This window comes from Scyliorhinus torazame, chromosome 24 (assembly GCF_047496885.1).
Source record: "Scyliorhinus torazame isolate Kashiwa2021f chromosome 24, sScyTor2.1, whole genome shotgun sequence".
NCBI classification, from domain to species: Eukaryota; Metazoa; Chordata; class Chondrichthyes; order Carcharhiniformes; family Scyliorhinidae; genus Scyliorhinus; species Scyliorhinus torazame.
In genome coordinates this window covers 49,310,346-49,331,916 of record NC_092730.1, presented here as the reverse complement: position 1 = coordinate 49,331,916, position 21,571 = coordinate 49,310,346, and the positions used below count along the sequence as shown (strand labels likewise).

General features: G+C 48.0%; 1 long non-coding RNA gene across 2 annotated transcripts in view; it reads right to left on the bottom strand.

The window, feature by feature from the left end:
* Positions 1-3,951: 3,951 nt before the first annotated feature.
* LOC140400052 (uncharacterized) overlaps positions 3,952-21,571 on the bottom strand; it is a 64,098-nt gene continuing 46,478 nt past the window's right edge. For both annotated transcript variants that reach the window (XR_011938010.1, XR_011938011.1), the window contains 2 exons: positions 11,993-12,077; positions 3,952-5,551 (listed from right to left, as the gene is read on the bottom strand). This is a non-coding gene — a long non-coding RNA (uncharacterized lncRNA). The remainder of the gene's footprint in view (positions 5,552-11,992; positions 12,078-21,571) is intronic.

Below are 21,571 nucleotides of genomic sequence, written 5' to 3'. Positions count from 1 at the left end.
CACATGGAGGCGAGTGACCGTTTCGCGCCCCCCTCCCCCCCAGCCACTTCGAGGGCAGCGTGTGATGGCGTTGAGACTTCGGGAGTGCAGGAAGGATCTGCCGGGAGAGTCCTGCTCACCACCAGCCAAGCTGGGGCTTGGTGCTTGTTTGAAAGTTCTGGTGATGAGATGATCTGCCAGATGCCTCTGAGAGTCCGCTCAGGGGAACCATCTGACATGATCCACCATCTCTTTTTCCCTAAGGGCCTCGAGGACATTACGTGCAGACCACTGCTTGATCGCCTTGTTCACTCGCTCTCCTGGTTTACGACAGTGCAGGAGGCCATTCAGTCCATCGAGTCCACAGCGACTCTCTGAAAGGGCAAACCTACCCAGGCCCACTCCCTCGCAACTCCACCTAACACACACACGGAGACACAAAGGGCTAATTTAGCATGGCAAATCCACCGAACCTGCGTATCTTTGACTGTGGGAGGAAACCCACACAGACACAGAATGTCAGGGTCAGAGTGAACCCGGGTCCCTGGCGCTGTGAGGCAGCAGTGCTGACCACTGTGCAGCCCATCATGTTGCAGTTGTACGTGTTGTTCAGCGCCCTCTTTTCACTTCTGTTTGGAATATAAAATGTGGGTTGGAGCAGGCAGGAGGCGGAGCTGGATGATCAAAGACATTTCACTGCTCTGTCTGTCACTCAGTCTGCTCCCCGCCTCTCTCTCTCTCAGTCAGGTCGGGGCGGGCTGTATAATAAAGGAAAGAGCAGCAGCTCGTCTCTCATTCGGCAGCGATTTGACTGAACAAGCATCATGTCTGGCAGAGGGAAAGGAGGCAAAGGACTGGGCAAAGGCGGAGCAAAGCGGCACCGCAAAGTGCTTCGTGATAACATCCAGGGCATCACCAAACCAGCAATTCGCCGCCTGGCTCGCCGTGGCGGCGTCAAGCGCATCTCGGGTTTGATCTATGAGGAGACTCGCGGGGTGCTGAAGGTTTTCCTGGAGAATGTGATCAGGGACGCGGTCACCTATACTGAACACGCCAAGCGCAAGACCGTCACCGCCATGGATGTGGTTTACGCTCTCAAACGCCAGGGCCGCACTCTCTATGGATTCGGCGGCTGAGAAAATCCATTTGACAATTTAACAAAACCCAAAGGCTCTTTTCAGAGCCGCCCAAATCCTCACATTGAGAGCACTGACCTGAGAATGGCAGCAGCATAATGTACCGAGCTGGTTTACGAGTAAGGAGGCAAAATAAACCAATATTTCCTCTCGTTGATCTCTCTTTTCACATTACAAGGCGACATGAATCTGCTGGAGAGGCTGAATCACAAAAACTTTCTCCCAAGTCAGACCTGTAACCGCACATAGTGAACACTGACATTGTAATGGGAGCGGGAATGAATTCTGAAAACGCGCAGACCCATTGCCCATAAATGGTCTGTTTAGGAAAGCCTGCCGGCTAAAAACTGCCGTCCCCCGGTAAATACCAACAATACAGGGGAAGCTCATTCCAGCCGGAAGCCTCTGGGAAATTCTCACAAACACGGCACTAAGCGGATCGAGAACAGGTCACCCTTTTTCAGATCAAGTGAGTGGCTCTGAAAAGAGCCTTTGGGTTATTAGATTAAAGAATGGTCGCTTCACTTCTTGCCGGCGCCAGCGCTGGTTTTCTTGGGCAGCAGCACCGCCTGGATATTAGGCAGCACCCCGCCCTGAGCGATGGTCACCCCTCCCAGCAGCTTGTTGAGCTCCTCGTCGTTGCGGACGGCCAGCTGCAGGTGCCTGGGGATGATGCGGGACTTCTTGTTGTCCCGGGCCGCGTTGCCGGCCAGCTCGAGGATTTCAGCGGTCAGATACTCGAGCACAGCAGCCAGATAGACCGGGGCTCCGGCCCCCACACGCTGGGCATAGTTGCCCTTTCTCAGGTGCCTGTGAACACGACCCACCGGGAACTGCAGTCCAGCCCGGGAGGAGCGAGACTTGGCCTTGGCCCGAGCTTTACCGCTGGTCTTTCCTCTTCCAGACATTGTCCCAATCTCACAAACACTTTCACACAGAATGAGGAAACCCGCCCACATTCACTTCTCTTATAGCTTCAGGAGGAATGGCGGTGCACACATTGCTGATTGGTTATCTGAACAACATTGTGCAGCCTGGCACAAACTGACCAATCAGATGTCTGTTTGAAGCACCAATCAGGAGACTCCACGGTGCTGAGGGCGGAAAGTTTGGGCGCCAAATGTTCAGATTCCAACCGAATATTTATTTCAAAGCTTAAAAGAGCGCGAAAAGATAAAAGAGATAAATTGAACAGGGACCGTAAAACATGTGAATAAATCATTTGAGTTTTGAGTATAAGATTGTTGGATTTTCTCTCTTTTCCGAGTCTAGTTTCCCTTTATCTGTCAGTTTCTGATTTCGGGTTTTCTCTCTAACAGAACAAACCCAAAATAAATTAAAGCAAAATAACGCGGATGCCGCAAATGTGAATTAATGAGAAAATGCTGGATAAACTCAGCATATCTGGGAGAATCTGTGGAGAGAAACGTTTAAGATCTGTAGAAGGGACGTTTAGATCCGAAACGTTAACTGTCTCCACAGGTTTAATCCGGCTGCTGTTTAAAACGCTCTCAGCTGTCGGCAGTGTCTATTTTATAGCCATCTGCAAACTATAACATTTGTTCCCATTGTAGACTGCTCCCGCTTCCTCAGTGTTAAAAGTGGAGTAAATGTGGATGCTGCAAATGTGAATTGAAGAGAAATGCTGGATAAACTCAGCATGTCTGGGAGAATCTGTGGAAATGTTTCGGATTTATAAAAGGGGCATTTAATCCGAAACTGTCTCCACAGATTTTTACAATCTGGAGTCCAATCGAGTTTAATCTGGCTGCTGTTTAAAACGCTCTCAGCCGCAGACAGAATGTCTAATTCACAGCCAACTACAAACCTTATTTTAAAAATTCCATATTGTAGACTACTTCAGTGTTAAAAGTGGAGTGAGCAATTTGGAGCTCGTGTCAGTATTGAAATGGAATTTCACCACAACACTGGTGTGCTCTCAATAAACTGATCGATTATTGAGGAAGCCTGAAAGTGAAAGGGAGGTTTTTGGAAACCTGAACACAAATTGAAAGGGAGGTTTTGGAGTTCTATTGTCTCTCCAAATCTAGCGACAGGGACCGAATATGACCAAGTCAGAAACCAAAGGCACAGGGACACCGAGCAGTCACTAAATGATGAGACTTATTTTCAAGGCACGAAGATCGACCGGGCGATAACTGGACATCACCCAGGATGTTATGTTCCAGTGAAACCCTATTTGAACCGATTTGGCTATTCATAGTCTAATAATAATTTAAAAACGATGGTTTGGCAGCTTTCCAGAAATTGTGGGTGGCTCTTAAAAGAGCCGTTGGGTTTTGATGAGTTTGAGAACAGTTTTACTTGGAGCTGGTGTACTTGGTCACCGCCTTTGTCCCTTCCGACACGGCGTGCTTGGCCAGTTCCCCGGGCAGCAGCAGGCGCACGGCGGTCTGGATCTCCCGGGAGCTGATGGTGTGGCGCTTGTTGTAATGGGCCAGGCGGGAAGCCTCACCCGCGATGCGCTCGAAAATATCGTTGACGAAGGAGTTCATGATGCTCATGGCCTTGGAGGAGATGCCGGTGTCGGGGTGAACCTGCTTCATCACTTTGTAGATGTAGATGGAGTAACTCTCCTTCCTCGACCTTCGCCGCTTCTTGCCGCCCTTTACTGCCGGTTTCTTAATGACTTTCTTGGCTCCCTTCTTGGAAGCTGGTTTCGATGTTGGTTTCTTCTCGTCAGCCATCGTCAATTTTACCCAGAAATAAAGCAAACCCCTCCCGAGCGCTGATTAAATAGACAGAGCCTCACATCTATGCTAATGAGGAATGGGGAAAGGAATGATTGTGATTGGACATTGTAAGAATGAGGACAGCCAGTTATGTTCTGTTTATTTGACTGGATAAAAAAACAGACCAATCAGAATTAGGATTTTGCACCAATCATAAACCTCAAATTACAATCATATTACAAACAGGAAATACATTTCAGAAAGAATGTCTCCAGTCCCAGTTTGTCAGTGTGTAAAGATCCACCGGGAAAAGTACCTGGCTGTCGGTGAGAGGGACCCTTCAGCACAGAGAGACTGTGGGATTCCTTCAGGAACTGTGAGTGCCTTGTAATATGTGAGTGTGTGGGATTTACTCACTCTCTGATACAGTGTGGGATATACACACTCTCTGATACACTGTGTGAGTGTGGGATTTACTCACTCTCTGATACAGTGTGAGTGTGGGATTTACTCACTCTCTGATACAGCGTGAGTGTGGGATTTACTCACTCTGATACAGTGTGTGAGTGTGGGATTTACTCACTCTCTGATACAGTGTGTGTGTGGGGGATTTACTCACTCTGATACAGTGTGTGAGAGTGGGATTTACGCACTCTCTGATACAGTGTGTGTGTGTGGGATTTACTCACTCTCTGATACAGTGTGTGAGTGTGGGATTTACTCACTCTCTGATACAGTGTGAGAGTGTGGGATTTACTCACTCTCTGATACAGTGTGTGTTGGATTTACTCACTCTCTGATACAGTGTGTGAGTGTGGGATTTATCACTCTCTGATACAGTGTGGGATTTACTCACTCTCTGATACACTGTGTGAGTGTGGGATTTACTCACTCTCTGATACAGTGTGTGTTGGATTTACTCACTCTCTGATACAGTGTGTGAGTGTGGGATTTACTCACTCTCTGATACAGTGTGTGTGTTGGATTTACTCACTCTCTGATACAGTGTGTGAGTGTGGGATTTACTCACTCTCTGATACAGTGTGGGATTTACTCACTCTCTGATACAGTGTGAGTGTGGGATTTACTCTCTCTCTGATACAGTGTGTGTGTGGGATTTACTCACTCTCTGATACAGTGTGAGTGTGGGATTTACTCACTCTCTGATACAGTGTGTGTGTGGGATTTACTCACTCTCTGATACAGTGTGAGTGTGAGTATTACTCTAGCTAAGGCCTAACCAATGTTTTATACAGTTCCAGCATAACCTGCCTTTTCTTAAACTCTGTGCCTCGGCGAATAGAGACAAGGATATCATAGGCCCGGGGTTTTCAAGCTCAGGGTCGTGACCTGTGGGTGGATCTCAGGAAGGTTTCAGGAGGGTGGTAGTTATCCAGATCGCGGAAGGAATGGCCAATGGTCACGACTAGTGTTTACAAATGCCAACCATGATGGACGTTTGAGATTGTCGGCCATTCCGCGCATGCGTCTCTTATCAAGTAGTGCGCAGGCCTGGAGCCCAGCAAGTTGGACTGGCTCCTCCTGATGTCAGTGCGTTTTCCCGGGCCAGTTTTGTTCAGCAAATTCTGGACTCCTCCCACCAGAGGCGGCGCCAGCGAGCAGGTCACACGCCCCGTACGCTGACATCACGTGTTCTGGGCGCGAGTGAGATTCCTCCATTTTGCAGCTGCCAGCAGTGCTGGTGTGAACTCCAGGGTCTCTGGGGAACAACCCATGAAGAAGCTGAAAACAGGAACAAAGCACCACAATGATGAGTATTTGAGGGGTGGGTTTATAAATTGAGCCACTGCAATCAGGAGTCACATTTCATGGGTGTTACATGTCGGGAATTACTGGCAAGTGAAAGTTTAAAACCCTCAAAATGTCAAAGACATTTGAAGAGTAAGCAGGGCGAGTTCCAGGACAAACCTCTGTATTTTTTTCAACGGATGCAGTGAGATATTAAATCATCAGCTGGAGTCATTATCAGAAATGTAACATTGAATAACAAAGCAAGTGAGATCGTGGGGACCAAGCAGGCTCACCTGTCACATTAAAGGCGAGTGGAAATGGTGGGTGTGTGTGAGAGAGAGTGGGTGTGTGTGAGAGAGAGTGGTTGTGTGTGAGAGAGAGTGGGTGTGTGTGAGAGAGAGTGGGTGTGTGTGAGAGAGAGTGGGTGGGTGTGAGAGAGAGTGGCTCTGTGAGAGAGAGAGTGGGTGTGTGTGTGAGAGAGAGAGAGTGGGTGTGTGTGAGAGAGAGTGGGTGTGTGCGAGAGAGAGTGGGTGTGTGTGAGAGAGTGGTTGTGTGTGAGAGAGAGTGTGTGTGTGTGAGAGAGAGTGTGTGTGTGAGAGAGAGTGGGTGTGTGTGAGAGAGAGTGGCTGTGTGTGAGAGAGAGTGGGTGTGTGTGAAAGAGAGTGGGTGTGTGTGAAAGAGAGTGGGTGTGTGAGAGAGAGTGGGTGTGTGTGAGAGAGAGTGGGTGTGTGTGAGAGAGAGTGGGTGTGTGCGAGAGAGAGTGGTTGTGTGTGAGAGAGTGGTTGTGTGTGAGAGAGAGTGTGTGTGTGTGTGAGAGAGAGTGGGTGTGTGTGAGAGAGAGTGGGTGTGTGTGAGAGAGAGTGGGTGTGTGTGAGATTGAGTGGGTCTGTGAGAGAGAGAGTGGGTGTCTGTGTGTGAGAGAGAGTGGGTGCGTGTGAAAGAGAATGGGTGTGTGAGAGAGAGAGAGAGTGGGTGTGTGAGAGAGAGTTGGTGTGTGAGAGTGTGGGTGCGTGTGAGAGAGAGTGGGTGCGTGTGAGAGAGAGTGGGTGCGTGTGAGAGAGAGTGGGTGCGTGTGAGAGAGAGTGGGTGTGTGTGAGAGAGAGTGGGTGTGTGTGAGAGAGTGTGTGTGTGTGTGTGAGAGAGTGTGTGTGTGTGTGTGTGTGTGAGAGAGTGGGTGTGTGTGAGAGAGAGTGGGTGTGTGTGAGAGAGAGTGGGTGTGTGTGAGAGAGAGTGGGTGTGTGAGAGAGAGAGTGGGTGTGTGAGAGAGAGAGTGGGTGCGTGTGAGAGAGTGGGTGCGTGTGAGAGAGAGTGGGTGCGTGTGAGAGAGAGTGGGTGCATGTGAGAGAGTGTGTGTGTTTGTGAGAGAGAGTCGGTGTGTATGAGAGAGTGGGTGTGTGTGAGAGAGAGAGGGTGTGTGAGAGAGTGGGTGTGTGTGAGAGAGAGTGGGTGGATGTGTGTGTGAGTGAGAGAGTTGGTGTGTGAGAGAGAGAGAGAGTGGATGTGTGTGTGAGTGTGTTTGTGAGAGAGTGGGTGTGTGTGAGAGTGCGTTTGTGAGAGAGAGAGTGGGTGTGTGAGAGAGTGCGTGTGTGAGCGAGTGAGCCTCTGTATTTTACATTGTCACTCTTTGATATGTAACACATATTTTACTCTTGCTGCTCTGTTACTGGGGTGTGTGTGTGAGAGAGAGAGAGTGTGTTTTACCATCACGGTCTCTGTGATATATGATGCATATTTTACTGTGTACTGCTCAGTTACTGTTGTGTCAAAGAGTGTGTGAATATCAAAGTTTGTGAATATGTGAGTGTGTGTGAGGAAGTGTGTGCGAGGGAATGTGTCACTATGTCTGCAAGAGTGTACGAGTGTGAGAAATAGTCTGCGTGAGTGTGTGTGTGTTTTACCTTCATTGTCTCTGTGATATTTCACACATATTTTACTGCTCAGTTACTGGTGTGCGAGTGTGTTTATCCTCACTGTCTGGCTATCATATATAATATATTTTACTGCTTACTGCTCAGTTACTTAAGTGTGAGAGTGGCGAGAGTGTGTTTTACCCTCACTGTCCCTCTGCGATATATAACACATTTTGAACTGCTTACTGCTCAGTGACTGGTGTGTCCATGTGTGAGGCAGTCTGAGAGAGAGGGACTAGGAGTGTGAGAGAGTGAGTGTGTGTGAGAGTTAGTGTTTGCCAGAGAAATAGTGAGTGTGTGTCACACTGTCTCTCATTGTCCCTCTGTGAAAGATAAAGCATAATTTACCACTCAGTTACTGGTGTGTGTGTGTGAATGAGAGAGTGTATGAGTGTGTGTGAGAGAGAATGTGTGAGAGAGAGTGAAATACGAGTTATATAGCACAGAGACAGTGAGGGTAAACACACTCACACTCTCTCTCACACGCCAGTAACTGAGCAATAAGCAGTAGAATATTCAATATATATCACAGAGAGACAGTGGTTACTATCACAGAGGTTACTACACACACTCATAGGTCGATTGTCCCGAAAGACGAGCTGTTAGGTAATTTGGACATTCTGAATTCTCCCTCCCTGTACATAAACAGGCGCCAGAATGTGGCGACTGGGGGCTTTTCACAGAAACTTCATTGCAGTGTTAATGTAAGCCTACTTGTGACAATAAAGATTATTATAAGATAGAGTCATATCTGTGTGTATGTGTTAACCTCACTGTCTCTCTGTGATATATAATGAATATTTTACTGCTTACTGCTGTGTGGGTGTGTGAGTGAGACAGTGTGTTTGGGAGTGTGTTTGTGAGTGAGACAGTGTGTTTGGGAGTGTGTGTGTGAGTGAGGCAGTGTGTGTGGGAGTGTGTGTGTGAGTGAGACAGTGTGTTTGGGAGTGTGTGTGTGAGTGAGACAGTGTGTTTGGGATTGTGTGTGTGAGTGAGACAGTGTGTTTGGGAGTGTGTGTGTGAGTGAGACAGTGTGTTTGGGAGTGTGTGTGTGAGTGAGACAGTGTGTTTGGGAGTGTGTGTGTGAGTGAGACAGTGTGTTTGGGAGTGTGTGTGTGAGTGAGACAGTGTGTTTGGGAGTGTGTGTGTGAGTGAGTCAGTGTGTTTGGGAGTGTGTGTGTGAGTGAGACAGTGTGTTTGGGAGTGAGACAGTGTGTGTGTGAGTGAGACAGTGTGTTTGGGAGTGTGTTTGTGAGTGAGACAGTGTGTTTGGGAGTGTGTGTGTGAGTGAGACAGTGTGTGTGTGAGTGAGACAGTGTGTTTGGGAGTGTGTGTGTGAGTGAGACAGTGTGTTTGGGAGTGTGTTTGTGAGTGAGACAGTGTGTTTGGGAGTGTGTGTGGGAGTGAGCCAGTGTGTTTGGGAGTGTGTGTGTGAGTGAGACAGTGTGTTTGGGAGTGTGTGTGTGAGTGAGACAGTGTGTTTGGGAGTGTGTGTGAGAGTGAGACAGTGTGTTTGGGAGTGTGTGTGTGAGTGAGACAGTGTGTTTGGGAGTGTGTTTGTGAGTGAGACAGTGTGTTTGGGAGTGTGTTTGTGAGTGAGACAGTGTGTTTGGGAGTGTGTTTGGGAGTGAGACAGTGTTTTTGGGGTGAGACAGTGTGTTTGGGAGTGTGTGTGTGAGTGAGACAGTGTGTGTGTGAGTGAGACAGTGTGTGTGTGAGTGACACAGTGTGTGTATGAGTGAGACAGTGTGTTTGGGAGTGTGTGTGTGAGTGAGACAGTGTTTGGGAGTGTGTGTGTGAGTGAGACAGTGTTTGGGAGTGTGTGTGTTAGTGAGACAGTGTGTTTGGGAGTGTGTGTGTGAGTGAGACAGTGTGTTTGGGAGTGTGTGTGGGAGTGAGCCAGTGTGTTTGGGAGTGTGTGTGTGAGTGAGACAGTGTGTTTGGGAGTGTGTGTGTGAGTGAGACAGTGTGTTTGTGAGTGTGTGTGTGAGTGAGACAGTGTGTTTGTGAGTGTGTGTGTGAGTGAGACCGTGTGTTTGGGAGTGTGTGTGTGAGTGAGACAGTGTGTTTGGGAGTGTGTGTGTGAGTGAGACAGTGTTTGGGAGTGTGTGTGTTAGTGAGACAGTGTGTTTGGGAGTGTGTGTGTGAGTGAGACAGTGTGTTTGGGAGTGTGTGTGTGAGTGAGACAGTGTGTTTGGGAGTGTGTGTGGGAGTGAGCCAGTGTGTTTGGGAGTGTGTGTGTGAGTGAGACAGTGTGTTTGGGAGTGTGTGTGTGAGTGAGACAGTGTGTTTGTGAGTGTGTGTGTGAGTGAGACCGTGTGTTTGGCAGTGTGTGTGTGAGTGAGACAGTGTGTTTGGGAGTGTGTTTGTGAGTGAGACAGTGTTTGGGAGTGTGTGTGTGAGTGAGACAGTGTGTTTGGGAGTGTGTGTGTGAGTGAGACAGTGTGTTTGTGAGTGTGTGTGTGAGTGAGACCGTGTGTTTGGGAGTGTGTGTGTGAGTGAGACAGTGTGTTTGGGAGTGTGTTTGTGAGTGAGACAGTGTGTTTGTGAGTGAGACAGTGTGTTTGGGAGTGTGTGTGTGAGTGAGACAGTGTGTTTGGGAGTGTGTTTGTGAGTGAGACAGTGTTTGGGAGTGTGTGTGTGAGTGAGACAGTGTGTTTGGGAGTGTGTGTGTGAGTGAGACAGTGTGTTTGGGAGTGTGTGTGTGAGTGAGACCGTGTGTTTGGGAGTGTGTGTGTGAGTGAGACAGTGTGTTTGGGAGTGTGTTTGTGAGTGAGACAGTGTGTGTATGAGTGAGACAGTGTGTTTGGGAGTGTGTGTGTGAGTGAGACAGTGTGTTTGGGAGTGTGTGTGTGAGTGAGACAGTGTGTTTGGGAGTGTGTTTGGGAGTGAGACAATGTGTTTGGCAGTGTGTGTGTGGGTGAGACAGTGTGTTTGGCAGTGTGTGTGTGAGTGAGACAGTGTGTTTGGGAGAGTGTGTGTGAGTGAGACAGTGTGTTTGGGAGTGTGTGTGTGAGTGAGACAGTGTGTTTGTGAGTGAGACAGTGTGTTTGGGAGTGTGTGTGTGAGTGAGACAGTGTGTTTGGGAGTGTGTGTGTGAGTGAGACAGTGTGTTTGGGAGTGTGTGTGTGAGTGAGACAGTGTGTTTGGGAGTGTGTGTGAGTGAGACAGTGTGTTTGGGAGTGTGTGTGTGAGTGAGACAGTGTGTTTGGGAGTGTGTGTGTGAGTGAGACAGTGTGTTTGGGAGTGTGTGTGTGAGTGAGGCAGTGTGTTTGGGAGTGTGTATGTGAGTGAGACAGTGTGTTTGGGAGTGTGTGTGTGAGTGAGACAGTGTTTGGGAGTGTGTGTGTGAGTATATGAGTGAGTGTGTGTGTGTTTATTGTCGCTGTCTCTCTGTGATGTATAACAGCTTTTACTGCTTACTGCTCAGGTACTGGTGAGTGAGAGTGTGTCAGTGAGAGAATGTGAGTTTTACCCTCACGATGTATCTGTGATATATAACACATAATTTACTCTCACAGGTGTGTGTGTGTTTTACCCTCACTATGTATCTGTGATATATAACACATATTTTACTCTTACAGGTGTGTGTGAGTTTTACCCTCACTATGTATCAATGATATATAACACATATTTTACTCTTACAGGTGTGTGTGTGTGTTTTACCCTCACTATGTATCTGTGATATATAACACATATTTTCCTCTTACAGGTGTGTGTGTGAGTTTTGCCCTCACTATGTATTTGTGATATATAACACATAATTTACTCTTACTGGTGTGTGTGTGTTTTACCCTCACTATGTATCTGTTATATATAACACATATTTTACTCTTACAGGTGTGTGTGTGTTTTACCCTCACTATGTATCTGTGATATATAACACATATTTTACTCTTACAGGTGTGTGTGTGTTTTACCCTCACTATGTATCTGTGATATATAACTCATATTTTACTCTTACAGGTGTGTGTGATTTACCCGCACTATGTATCTGTGATATATAACACATATTTTACTCGTACAGGTCTGTGTGTGTGTTTTACCCTCACTATGTATCTGTGATATATAACACATATTTTACTCTTACAGGTGTGTGTGTGTTTTACCCTTACTATGTATCTGTCATATATAACACATATTTTCCTCTTACAGGTGTGTGTGTGAGTGTTACCCTCACTATGTATTTGTGATATATAACACATAATTTACACTTACAGGTGTTTGTGAGTTTTACCCTCACTATGTATCTGTGATATATAAAACTTATTTAACTGCTTACTGCTCAGTGACTGGTATGTGTGTGAGTGAGAGTGACTGAGTGTGTGTGAGAGAGAGTCTGTGAGTGTGTGTGAGAGGGAACATCTGTGTGTGAGAGAGAGTGTAAGTGTGTGTGACAGTCGTGCGAGTGTGTTTATCTGGGACTTGAGGTCAATGTGAGTCTGACTGCTTCTTTTCTCTGTGACGGTGGAGTTGATGTTGTGTCTGTGTCTCTGCAATGTTGGATTAATATTGTACTTACTGTCAGTTAGAAGGAGACGGCGACACATACATTTTGCTGAGGAATCATCATCTTGTTCTTGGAACTCATCTCTTCATCTGTTGAACTAGGGGGAAGAAAGCATATCTCTTGTAAATCAGAGTCAAATGAGGCCAATGATAAATCAATCTATTCTTTCAACTGATAATCACAGAATTTACAGTGCAGAAGGAGGCCATTTGGTCCATCGGGTCCATCTTTGTAAAGAGCATCTCACGCCTCCACCCTAACCCAGAAATCCATGCCTCCACCCTAACCCAGTAACCCATGCCTCCACCCTAACCCAGTAACCCATGCCTCCACCCTAACCCAGTAACCCATGCCTCCACCCTAACCCAGTAACCCATGCCTCCACCCTAACCCAGTAACCCCACCTAACCTTTTTGGACACTAAGTGCAATTTATTCGGGCCAATCCACCTAACCTGCACATCTTAGGACTGTGGGAGGAAACCGGAGCACCCGGAGGAAACCCACGCAGATACGGGGAGAGCGTGCAGACTCCGCAGATAGCAACACAAGCCTGGAAATTGAACCTGGTACCATAGAGCAGCGAAGCAGCCGTGCTAACCACTATGCTACCTTGCTGCCCCCAATCAGTAAAAGAAAGAAAATACTCTCCAAATCCTAACCCAGAATCAGACAAATGAGCCAGGCCCAGAAAGAGCTCTCACTTCCCCCTGCTCACTCCAAGTCCCGGAACAAGATCGTGCTCCGCTAAGCCTCTTGCAAACAGCCCCCGATTCTCCCTGAACTCCCCCCGAGTCAGTAATGATCTCTGAGCCTCTTTGCTCACACTCCCAGATGGAGGTGCTGCTGCAATGAGAACGCTGTTTCCTCGCTGACCTGGGCCCTGACATTGACATTTAACTCAGTTTCAACAAAGCGATTCCACTCACTGACCAAATGGAGTGTGTGGGGGAGGGGCTGCGCATGCGCTCCCAATCTCAGAATGATGTGGAGATGCCGGCGTTGGACTGGGGTGAGCCAGTAAGAAGTCTGACAACACCAGGTTAAAGTCCAACAGGTTTGTTTCGATGTCACTAGCTTTCAGAGCACTGCTCCTTCTTCAGGTGAATTAAGAGGTATGTTCCAGAAATATATATAGAGACAGATTCAAAGATGCCAGACAATGCTTCGAATGTGACCATTAGCAGGTGATTAAATCTTTACAGATCCAGAGATGGGGTAACCCCAGGTTAAGGAGGTGTGAATTGTCTCAAACCAGGACAGTTGGTAGGATTTCGCAGGCCAGATGTTTGGGGATGTATGTAATGCGACATGAATCCCAGGTATTACATTCATCCCCCACCACCTGGCCTGCAAAATCCTACCAACAGTCCTGGCTTGACACAATTCACACCTCCTTAACCTGGGGTTACCCCATCTCTGGACCTGTAAAGATTTAATCACCTGCTAATGCTCGCATTCGAAGCATTGTCTGGCATCTTTGAATCTGTCTATATATATGTTTCTGGAACATACCTCTTCATTCACCTGAGGAAGGAGCAGCGCTCCGAAAGCAAGTGACATCGAAACAAACCTGTTGGACTTTAACCTGGTGTTGTAAGAATTCGTACTGTGCTCACCCCAGTCCAACGCCGGCATCTCCACATCGCGACTAGCAGGGGCGGGGTTACACCGGGCATGCGCACATCCCCGCAGCAATCCCGCATTGAGAATCAATGGGAACATTCCCCATTTCATAGTCATCACATGTGGAGCAAAACCTCCGATAGAGCCCTTGTTGGGGGACTGTGTGTGTGGCTGCAAATGGCCCTGCGCCCTCGGGCTCAACCAATCACCTTTGTAGCTGTGTGCTTGTCCCAATGAGAGATTCAATTTGCAGTCATTGCCTGCAGCTTGTTTGTTATTACACTGTCACTCAGCCCCTCAAACTCACACTTTCTGCAAACTACCTTTCCACTGATTTACTTCATTTTCCACTGAACCATAGAATTACCACAGTGCAGAAGGAGGCAATCTGGCCCATCGAGTCTGCACCGACACTCAGAAAGAGCAGCCCACCTAGGACCACTCCCCACCCGACCACCATAAATCTGTATCCCTACGTAATCTACACACCCTTGGATACAAAGTGGTAATTCAGCATCGCCAATCCATCTAACCTGCACATCTTTGGCTTGTGGGAGAAAAACAGAGCACCCGGAGGAAATCTACACAGACACAGGCAGAATATGCAAACTCCACACAGACAGTCACCCAACGCTGGAATTGAACCAGGATCCCTGGCACAGTGAGGCAGCAGTGAAACCAATGTTCCCCTTCCAAATGTATTCACTCCCCTGGTTCACTCGCTCTCCAGGTTTACTCACTCTCCAGGTTCACTCACTCCCCTGGTTCACTCACTCCCCTGGTTCACTCACTCCCCCGGTTCACTCACTCTCCTGGTTCACTCACTCCCCTGGTTTACTCACTCCCCCGGTACACTCACTCCCCCGGTTCACTCACTCCCCCGGTTCACTCACTCCCCCGGTTCACTCACTCCCCCGGTTCACTCACTCCCCCGGTTCAATCACTCCCCCGGTTCAATCACTCCCCCGGTTCACTCACTCCCCCGGTTCACTCACGGCCCCGGTTCACTCACTCTCCTGGTTCACTCACTCCCCTGGTTCACTCACTCTCCTGGTTCACTCACTCTCCTGGTTCACTCACTCTCCTGGTTCACTCACTCTCCTGGTTCACTCACTCTCCTGGTTCACTCACTCCCCTGGTTCACTCACTCCCCTGGTTCACTCACTGCCCTGGTTCACTCACTCTCCTGGTTCACTCACTCTCCTGGTTCACTCACTCCCCTGGTTGACTCACTCTCCTGATTCACTCACTCTCCGGGTTCACTCACTCTCCTGGTTCACTCACTCCCCTGGTTCACTCACTCTCCTGGTTCACTCACTCTCCTGCTTCACTCACTCTCCTGGTTCACTCACTCTCCTGCTGCACTCACTCTCCCGGTTTACTCACTCTCCTGGTTCACTCACTCCCCTGGTTCACTCACTCCCCTGGTTCACTCACTCCCCTGGTCCACTCACTCTCCTGGTCCACTCACTCTCCTGGTCCACTCGCTCTCCTGGTTCACTCGCTCCCCTGGTTCACTCGCTCCCCTGGTGCACTCGCTCCCCTGGTTCACTCGCTCCCCTGGTTTACTCGCTCCCCTGGTTCACTCGCTCCCCTGGTTCACTCGCTCTCCTGGTTCACTCACTCCCCTGGTTCACTCACTCCCCTGGTTCACTCACTCTCCTGGTTCACTCACTCCCCTGGTTCACTCGCTCTCCTGGTTCACTCGCTCTCCTGGTTTACTCGCTCCCCTGGTTTACTCACTCCGCTGGTTTACTCACTCCCCTGGTTTACTCACTCCCCTGGTTTACTCACTCCCCTGGTTTACTCACTCCCCTGGTTTACTCACTCCCCTGGTTTACTCACTCCCCTGGTCCACTCACTCTCCTGGTCCACTCACTCTCCTGGTTCACTCACTCTACTGGTTCACTCACTCTCCTGGTTCACTCACTCCCCTGTTTCACTCACACCCCTGTTTCACTCACTCTCCTGGTTCACTCACTCTCCTGGTTTACTCACTCCCCTGGTTTACTCACTCCCCTGGTTTACTCACTCCCCTGTTTTACTCACTCCCCTGTTTTACTCACTCTCCTGGTTTGCTCACTCTCCTGGCTCACTCACTCTCCTGGTTTACTCACTCCCCGGGTTCACTCACTCTCCTGGTTCACTCACTCTCCTGGTTCACTCGCTCTCCTGGTTCACTCACTCTCCTGCTTCACTCACTCTCCTGGTTCACTCACTCTCCTGGTTCACTCACTCTCCTGGTTCACTCACTCCCCTGGTTCACTCACTCCCCTGGTTCACTCACTCTCCTGGTTCACTCACTCCCCTGGTTTACTCACTCTCCTGGTCCACTCACTCCCCTGGTTCTCTCACTCCCCTGGTTCACTCACTCCCCTGGTTCACTCACTCCCCTGGTCCACTCACTCTCCTGGTCCACTCACTCTCCTGGTTCACTCACTCCCCTGGTTCACTCACTCCCCTGGTTCACTCACTCACCTGGTTCACTCACTCTCCTGGTTCACTCACTCTCCTGGTTCACTCACTCTCCTGGTTCACTCACTCTCCTGGTTCACTCACTCTCCTGGTTCACTCACTCCCCTGGTTCACTCACTCCCCTGGTTCACTCACTCTCCTTGTTCACTCACTCTCCTGGTTCACTCACTCTCCTGGTTCACTCACTCCCCTGGTTCACTCACTCCCCTGGTTTACTCACTGCCCTGTTTTACTCACTCTCCTGGTTCACTCACTTCCCTGGTTCACTCACTCTCCTGGTTCACTCACTCCCCTGGTTCACTCACTCCCCTGGTTCACTCACTCTCCTGGTTCACTCACTCTCCTGGTTCACTCACTCCCCTGGTTCACTCACTCCCCTGGTTCACTCACTCTCCTGGTTTGCTCACTCTCCTGGTTCACGGCAGTTTTCCCAAGCACCATCTTTTACACACTCGCCCGATTTATACGCAGCCTCGAATTGCACATTATTTGGTTACAACCCCCCTCCCCCGGTTTGCACACTGCCCTGTTTACACACTCCCCTGTATTACACACTCCCCTGATTTACGCACTTCCCTAATGACACATTCCCCTGGTTTCCACACTCCCCTGGTTTCCACACTCCCCTGGTTTACACACTCTATGGGTTTGGATACAGCAAAGATTTTACACACACCCTGGTTTACACTCCCCTGATTTACACACACTACGGGTTTGGATACAGCGAAGATGTTACACACCACCCTGGTTTCCACACTCCCCTGGTTTGCCGCTCCCCTGATTTCACACACTCAACTGGTTTAAACCATCCACTGGTTTTGCACACTTCTTGCTTTACACAGTGTATACTCCATTGGATCCATACACTCCCCTGTGTGCGTACACTTCCCTGGCTGACACACTACCTGCTTTATCTACTCATTTGTTATGTGTGGCTTTCCACACTCACCTTGTTTTGCACATTCACCTACTTTTGTGCACACAGGTTTACACACTATTTGATATGCCCACACTCCTGGTTTACACTCACACTAATTTTACACACTCCTGGATTTAAACGCCACTGATTTATACATGCCCACATTGTGTTTTCCTTCTTTGTCACAATCCACTCAAACACACCCCTGATTTTACAGCCTCCAGGTTTACAGACATCGATATTGCACAATCACCTCATTTTCCACACTCCCCTCATTAACACACTTACACCCCTGGCTTTACACTCTCCTCTGGTTGTACCAAATTCCCAGCTTTACACATTCCCAGTTTACATAATTCCATTATATTATGATAGTTTTGATTGAATTCCACTCTTTCCGTTAGAAAATGAAGCACATCTGACTCAATATTTCAATACCAAATGTATCAAGGTATCTCCTTGTGTTGGTGTGGGACATATTGTACTGGGGGGAAATAGTAAAAGCTTCCTTATTGAGCTCCCATGCTCAACACAATCTCTGAACAAATCTAATACTCTTGTCAAAGAATTCAGCTCCAGTTGTAAACTTCTCCAGTCTCCACTTGAATAACTGACATCCTGTTCTGAGCAGCTTACTGCACTTTCTCTGCAATAGGCACCATGACATATTGTCAAAGCTGGATTTTAAAATTCTTATTCAGTTTGTCTGATATAGAAGTCTGCATGTTTACCAATCATACTTCTTATAATGTGTGTCATTGCTTAGGTCTCTTCTTGAAGCATGAGACCTGGTCCTGATGTCTGAAGCTGCCTTTTTCATTCTGCTTAAGTTATGAATGTTCTTATCTGTAACATCTGGGCTACATCAATGACATTAGTATGAACTTCATCAAGCACCGAGAGTGTCTATGGCACAGTGATGGAGCTGGATTGTGCTGGGGGTTTTTGATTAATAGAAAACTGATTTGCTTTTGTGTCAGGTTGAGAATATATTTAATGTTTATGACTCCAGTTCACAAATTTTAAGAAGTTTTCATGATAAATAATTGAGCATGAATGTTAAGTTCCAACCGAGATGAAAACGGTTGTCCATTATCTTTCATCAGCCTCTGTGTCCATGTTCCATGTGTTCCGGATCTTCGCTTTACTTTATTTCCCTTCAGATTAAACATACACGCATCGATTAGGAGCTGCAGACTTATGCACTCTCTATCTCTCTGTGTCTCTCTCTCTTTGTCTCCCTGTGTGTCTCTCTCTCTGTCCCTCTCTCTGTCTCTCCCTCTGTCTCTCTCTCTCTGTCTCTCACTCTGTCTCTCTCTCCTTCCCTTTCTGTCTCTGTCTAAGTGTCTCAATGTCTCTCTCCTTCAATATGATTATCTCACTCCCTCTCTTCCGCTCTACATCTCTGTGTTATGTGCCACTCGTTCCATTGTTCTCTCTCTCTCTGTTTCTCTCTAGTTTCCTTTATGTGTCTCTGTCCTCAATATCTGTCTACTTCAATATGAGTATCTCACTCCCTCTCTCCCGCTCCACATTGCTGCGTTACTATGTCGCTCGCTCTATTTTTCTGTCTCTCATTTTCAATCTGTCATTCGGTGTGTTGTGGACACAGTCATAACACGTGTAACACTGGCCCTCACTGTCAATACTGGACACAGTGATAACACGTGTAACACTGGCTCTCACTGTGAACACTGGACGCAGTGATAACACGTGTAACACTGGCCCTCACTATGATCACTGGACACAATGATAACATGTGTAACACTGGCCCTCACTGTGAACACTGGACACAGTGATAACACATGTAACACTGACCCTCGCTGTGAACACTGGACACAGTGATAACACGTGTAACACTGGCACTCGCTGTGAACACTGGACACAGTGATAACACGTGTAACACTGGCCCTCACTGTGAACACTGGACACAGTGATAACACGTGTAACACTGGCACTCGCTGTGAACACTGGACACAGTGATAACACGTGTAACACTGGCACTCGCTGTGAACACTGGACACAGTGATAACACGTGGAACACTGGCCGTCATTGTGAACACTGGACACAATGATAACACCTGTAACACTGGCCCTCACTGTGAACACAGCTGCCGTGTTGTGGGTGAAACGGTCACTGTCCCTCCTCCACACAGGAAGTCCTGGTCTATCAGATCATCTTTATTTTTAAAATTTGCTGTTTGGATCAGAATGGTCAGAATCTGTGTCACTGTGAAAATCTCCACTCTCAGAGGGGGTGGGATTATTCGTTAACTGGGGGTCCCTGCTTGTTGAGTTTGCAGTTCAGTGTTACCGGGCAGTGCAGGAGGATCACATCAAGCAGGAAAATCTCCACTGAGAGAGAGGAGATCAATTGTATTTTCACCTTCAAGGGAGGTTTGTCATCAATAAATTTAGATTTTAAAATATGACTGGCTGCTGCCGGGTATTTAGGTAAACAGAAAATAGGGAGCAGAAAACTCAGAGAGTTGAACAGTAATTAAGACACGGATTGGGAACAAGTGTTCTGGAGAAGGGGGTGTAGGTAGCCTGGGTCACATTGTGATCCAAAAAGACGAGGTGTTGGGTGTCTTAAAAAATATTAAGGTAGGTAAGTCCCCAGGGCCTGATGGGATCTACCCCAGAATACTGAAGGAGGCTGGAGAGGAAATTGCTGAGGCCTTGACAGAAATCTTTGGATCCTCGCTGTCTTCAGGGGATGTCCCGGAGGACTTGAGAATAGACAATGTTGTTCCTCTGTTTAAGAAGGGTAGCAAGGATAATCCCAGGAACTACAGGCCGGTGAGCCTTACTTCAGTGGTAGGGAAATTACTGGAGAGAATTCTTCGAGACAGGATCTACTCCCATTTGGAAGCAAATGGACGTATTAGTGAGAGGCAGCACGGTTTTGTGAAGGGGAGGTCGTGTCTCACTAACTTGATAGAGTTTTTCGAGGAGGTCACTAAGATGATTGATGCAGGTAGGGCAGTAGATGTTGTCTATATGGACTTCAGTAAGGCCTTTGACAAGGTCCCTAATGGTAGACTAGTACAAAAGGTGAAGTCACACGGGATCAGGGGTGAGCTGGCAAGGTGGATACAGAACTGGCTAGGCCATATAAGGCAGAGAGTAGCAATGGAGGGATGCTTTTCTAATTGGAGGGCTGTGACCAGTGGTGTTCCACAGGGATCAGTGCTGGGACCTTTGCTCTTTGTAGTATATATAAATGATTTGGAGGAAAATGTAACTGGTCTGATTAGTAAGTTTGCAGACGACACAAACGTTGGTGGAATTGCGGATAGCGATGAGGACTGTTGGAGGATACAGCAGGATTTAGATTGTCTGGAGACTTGGGCGGAGAGATGGCAGATGGAGTTTAATCCGGACAAATGTGAGGTAATGCATTTTGGAAGGTCGAATGCAGGTAGGGAATATACAGTGAATGGTAGAACCCTCAAGAGTATTGAAAGTCAAAGAGATCTAGGAGTACAGGTCCACAGGTCATTGAAAGGGGCAACACAGGTGGAGAAGGTAGTCAAGAAGGCATACGGCATGCTTGCCTTCATTGGCCGGGGCATTGAGTATAAGAATTGGCAAGTCATGTTGCAGCTGTATAGAACCTTAGTTAGGCCACACTTGGAGTATAGTGTTCAATTCTGGTCGCCACACTACCAGAAGGATGTGGAGGCTTTAGAGAGGGTGCAGAAGAGATTTACGAGAATGTTGCCTGGTATGGAGGGCATTAGCTATGGGGAACGATTGAATAAACTCGGTTTGTTTTCACTGGAACGAAGGAGGTTGAGGGGAGACCTGATAGAGGTATACAAAATTATGAGGGGCATAGACAGAGTGGATAGTCAGAGGCTTTTCCCCAGGGTAGAGGGGTTAATTACTAGGGGGCATAGGTTTAAGGTGAGAGGGGCAAGGTTTAGAGTAGATGTACGAGGCAAGTGTTTTTACACAGAGCACAGTGGGTGCCTGGAACTCGCTACCGGAGGAGGTAGTGGAAGCAGGGACGATAGGGACATTTAAGGGGCATCTTGACAAATATATGAATAGGATGGGAATAGAAGGATACGGACCCAGGAAGTGTAGAAGATTGTAGTTTAGTCGGGCAGCATGGTCGGCACGGGCTTGGAGGGCCGAAGGGCCTGTTCCTGTGCTGTACATTTCTTTGTTTGTTGAGAAGAGGGAGAATTCTGCCCTGGGAAATGTCATTTCCAAACCTTGTGTGTGGATGTGAATATTGTGGAAGAGAGTGTGTGAAAGGGGCGGGCCAAACAGGAGAAACCAACTGTGTTTGTGTGTCCGCTCTGACCAGGAGATCTCCCAATCCCTCTGGGACTAAATGGAAATATTTTTCATTCCAACAATCCCCCTGTTCCCCTCCTACTTTTCCAAGTTGGATTTCAGGGCAGTTTCGATGCTGCTTTCCAGGTTTCTGTGGAAAGGTTGGGAAAATGAGAGCGATCGGGTGAGAGAGCGCGAACAGTGCATCAGTAAAACGGGTTTAAATGCAAAATGGAGCCTTCAAATCGCGTGAAACCTTTTCTACAGCAAACATGAGAGTGT